General features: G+C 36.9%; 1 pseudogene; it reads right to left on the reverse strand.

Annotated features, from left to right (window-relative positions):
* Positions 1-3911: 3911 nt before the first annotated feature.
* LOC107658441 (insulin-like growth factor-binding protein 7 pseudogene) lies at positions 3912-4501 on the reverse strand (annotated as a pseudogene).
* Positions 4502-5042: the final 541 nt, after the last annotated feature.

The following is a 5042-nucleotide window of genomic DNA, read 5'->3' on the forward strand; positions in this document are numbered from 1 at the left end:
TGTCCTGAGCGCGTCCTCGACAGCCGGCGCGTGACGCGTCTTCTTCTTCTTCTTGCTTTACGGCGGATCGCAGACTTATAAGTGCATTACTGCCACCTATCTCTCAAATGGACCATTGACACTCTATCTACAATCTCAATTGGGAGTGTTGAGAGGGTTTAATTTGGTTTTGTTTGTGTATGTTTTATGACTCTCAAAGCCGTGATTCCATCCACTGACATTATAGGACTGACAGATTTGCAACGGTTTGAGTTAAAAATCTCCGTTTGTGTTCTACTGAAGAAACAAAGTCACCTACATCTTGGATGCCCTGGGGGTAAGCAGATAAACATCACATTTTCATTTTTGGGTGAACTATCCCTTTAAGACTGGTTTTGTGCTCCAGGGTCACATATGGGTGTTTCTGCAACTACGAGCACTTTTAAGTCCCAGCAGGGAAATTTTAGATTTATATTAAAATGTGTCATATGTTGCTTTATAAATATATTCACAGTGTCATTACACACCTTGACAGAAAATATAATTAATGATTAATGTGATTTAATATAAAATTATGAAGCATTTATAGGTCCAAACACCATTTTTGTTCATGGCCCACAACTCTGGTCACAATGTTGAGATACATAAAATAATCTTAATTGAATTACAATTTGACATTATTTCAAATAGAATTGTTTAATATACATATTAATTTACAGCATCTTAAAGGCACAATATGTAATTTTCGCCGCTAGAGGGCGCGTATTCAAAATAAATAAATAGACAAAGGCATAGTTTGATGACGCTGTGACTGAGTGTGGAGTCATGGGAGTTGTGGTCTTCATCCCCACAGCCGATGCAATCTGACGGGACTCGGGCAGAAATCATGTTCATGGATGAGCTAATGATTTATTAACGTAGCTTTTATTATGCCACAGTCGACCGCTCCTGCTTCCGCGGTCGTGCGTATGTGGGAAAAAAAGCAGCGCTGTTTTATCATACTAGATACATTTGAAAGTTGAAAGTTGCGTATGAGGAGAAAAAAAGCAGCACTGTTTTATCATACTAGATACATTTGAAAGTTCTGTTATAATGCTACTCTTTGCGGTCGTCACCGGTCTAATAAAACGCACAACATATTAAAGCGTCTTTGGTGTTTCCATGTTTTCTACAAAACAAAACCGGAAATCGAGTGTATGACGTCATTGGCAGGCGACACAATGACACTATGGACACGGTCGACACGGTCCGTTAAAATTGCTTATTTCTCTGGATTTAAGCATTCTTCGAAACATTTGGGATAATGTAAGTAATGTAAGTAGCAAAATATATAACACTGTTCTAGTGGTTTTTGGATATTTTAATAAAAAAATCTTACATATTGTACCTTTAACAGAAGATTAAATGAACAACTTTTGTTAGCATACATTATTATTATTATTTTGTTTTTTTGTTTTTTTAAACCAAAAGATTTTAAGACCTCATAAGCAGTCCAATATAATTTATTTCTGTAAATCATTCAAGGTATAAGGCACTAGCTCATCGACTTACAGTGTAGTGCTTCAGTGTTTGTCACACTGAGTGTTAGGAACACTGTCCTATCCAATAAAAACCATTACCATATAATTTCCTGCACAATATGAGAGGGGGCAACCTATAAAAGAAGTGTATTGAAACAAATAGCACCAGTAACATCATGAGAGAAATACAATGTATATATCATGATTAGCACTAGATACATGTGAAAGTATTAAAGATAAGTTTACAATTCTAGACATTTTCCTACAGAAAAGTAGTAGTACAAGCCTGCTAATATCAGTCCTCTGGTCATATGTCATCACTTAGCTTGGATTTAATGAGTACTATAAGCTCAGTTATATCAGTACTTTTACTGTAACAATACTGTTTCAAACCATCTCAAACCTAGAAGCGCAAACATGTATAAACACACAAGTTGTATAGGTAGCTTGTTTAGAGAGTGTAAAACACTGACTCCTTTAGGGGCATGGGTGTGAGATTGTAGGCTTGAAGGTCAAGATGGGGAGGGATGAGAAGGTTCAGGACATCATTAGTTTTCAGGCTCCACAGAGGGATCCATCTCTAGGGCATCAAGGTACTGGCTGCAGTTGGGATCACCCCTTATCAGTGGAGAGTTGAGGATGGGTCTTCCTGTGTGTGGATTCACACACCAGCATTCACCACGATGTCCGTCGACTGCTTCCGCTCCTTCCGGTCGTGCGTATGTGGGAAAAAAAGCAGCGCTGTTTTATCATACTAGATACATTTGAAAGTTCTGTTATAATGCTACTCTGTGCGGTCGTCATTGGTCTAATAAAACGCACAACATATTAAAGCGTCTTTGGTGTTTCCATGTTTTCTACAAAACAAAACCGGAAATCAAGGGGTTATGACGTCATTGGCAGGCGACACAATGACACTATGGACACGGTCCGTGTCACTAGTTAAAATTGCTTATTTCTCTGGATTTAAGCATTCTTCGAAACATTTGGGATAATGTAAGTACACAAGTCAGCAAAATATATAACACTGTTCTAGTGGTTTTTGGAAATTTTAATAAAAAAATCTTACATATTGTGCCTTTAAACATCTTATACATTTGTTTGTATTATTTACTGATCATTTTATTATTTTTTCAACTAAATGTGCCTGTCCCACACTTTTGAGCAACAATGAAAAAAGGCTTTTATTATGACATTTTATCAAAGACAAACAAGTCTAGTTTCTATGGAAACAGAAATTAGCAGTGAGCACATTGTTGACAGATTGGGCCACCTCACAAGATCCCAAAAATATAAGGTAAATATCATCTTTTCTGTGTCAGTATTTATTGTGTGTCCTTACCATAAAGCTTAGTAATTCTGTATTTTTAACTAAATGTAAAAAATAAATGCATATTACGGTTTAATTCATGTATATTAAGATGCTAAGAGTCAAAACTAATGTAGTAGACCTTGCTAGCTGCCAGTTAGCTGCAATATTAGCAAAAATGTAATTTCCCCAACATGTCTTTACCGCAGTAAATTTAGGTGTTGCAGTAAAGACCTTGTGTTGCGGTAGAGACAAGTTCAAAGTTTACTGTATATTAAATTACAAATATTCATTCTATATGTTTTCTGTTTCTTTTATACTGTTGTTCTCTACAGTAAACTGTTTTTGATTTCATGGCACTTTAACATTGTGTCCTTACCGACGCAAGATGACATTACCGCAGCTCTGCTTTATTTATTTATTTATTTTTTCATATTTTTATTTTTATTAATATTTTAATACTTAAGTTGAGATTATTTACACATTGAAATTGCAACATCTGGCATAAAAAGCTAAATATGTTATCTTTAGTGTGTATGGAAACAATTGACAGGTTACTGTTGAAATTTTACATGGCACAGAGAAAACCATGAAATCCCCTATTTTGTATATTTTTTTTAATATCAGTATTTACAAAACTGCACAAAATTTTAAAAAGCTATTGAAATACATTACATTTTTATAGAAATTAAAAAAGAAAAATGCATAAAATGTACGTTATTGTAATGTTGCTGCTGTAAGGACATTTTGTAAGAAGAGGAGTTGAAAAACATAAAAATAAACATGTTCCAGATTAAAATCTTAATGACTCCATGCAATTTTTTATAGAAAAGAAAAATGCATAAAATGTACGTTATTGTAATGTTGCTGCTGTAAGGACATTTTGTAATTTGTAAGATTGAAAAACATAAAAATAAACATGTTCCAGATTAAAATCTTAATGACTCCATGCAATTTTGTTGACCTTTTTATATGTATTACAGACTCTGATGGTTAAAATAAAAATTCACAGGGGTTGATTTTCTTTTTTTTTTATTTTGGAGAGTCAAAAGTGCCCAGTTGCAGAAACACCCATATGATAGGCCTAATATATAAATCGAACGTTCATGACTTATTGTAGCCCACATGCACTATTAATCAGCATTATCTAAACATTTGACTTATTAATGTAAGTTATTAAAGAGTTGACTGCTAAATTACAGAGAGCTTCTTATAGTGTTGAGGCATCTCACCTTGAGCGCATTTGCCCTTGTTCCGAATCTTAATCTCAGGTTTTTTGTCCTTCACTGCTTTCACACTTGCTGCTTTCAGCTCACAGCCGCTGTTATAGTTCACGCCGTCACTGCCACACACGGGATAGCTGCTCTTGCAGACGCAGACCCCTGATTTGCTCTTCTTGTCTTTGTCGCTCTTGACGCACTCGAGTCCGGACGCGCAGCGCTTGGCTGAGGCTCCGCGTCCCCAGCACGGCTCTCCAGTCCCCGACGCGCAGAGCTCGCAGCAGCCGCACGCGTCCAGCAGCGTCCCGGAGGAGCAGCCCTCGGCCGGCAGCGGAGCGCACTTACTCGGGTCGCAGGTGCCGCAGCTGCGGGACAGCCGGTCCGCTGACACCACAGCGAACAGTGTCAATAGCAGAACGCAGATCATGGTGAGGTGTGAAGGGTCTCAGGCTGGTTCAGAGTCTGCTGCTTCTTTCTGCTTTGGGATGGAGGTACTAGACCCCGCCCAGCAGGACCATAAACTTACAATAGCACAAGTAAACCTATCCTCCTTTCTTGGCATAGTTCTGTTGTTATTGGTATTATTTATGATACCATGGAATACCAACGTGTTCACTGATGGATTAGAAGTTTTTGTGGTTACAAGGGTTTTCTGAATGGTTGCAAGGGTGTCCCAATTCAAAAGAGCCCAGGTCTCTTTAAGTCTCATGTGACAGGGATTCCCAAACTTTTTTATGCCAAGGATTTCCAAATTTGATGATCCCCTTTCATAATTTATAAGGGTAGATACACATTTATACTACTGAGTAAGAATACTGGTAAGTGTGAATTTTTACAGACAACATACTGTTTTGTATGTTACAACAAAGTACAACATACTTTTTGGCTTCAAAAGTCGTTCATAATGGAATATGGTGAATATTTATTTTTGTATTTTCTCTTACGCTGTTAGAGAATATTAGATGTACAAACATGAAGAGAATCATTTTCAGTCCAGATTTGTTTGTATAAATA

The sequence above is a fragment of the Sinocyclocheilus anshuiensis genome, unplaced genomic scaffold (genome assembly GCF_001515605.1).
Source record: "Sinocyclocheilus anshuiensis isolate Anshui unplaced genomic scaffold, SAMN03320099.WGS_v1.1 scaffold371, whole genome shotgun sequence".
Taxonomy (NCBI): Eukaryota; Metazoa; Chordata; class Actinopteri; order Cypriniformes; family Cyprinidae; genus Sinocyclocheilus; species Sinocyclocheilus anshuiensis.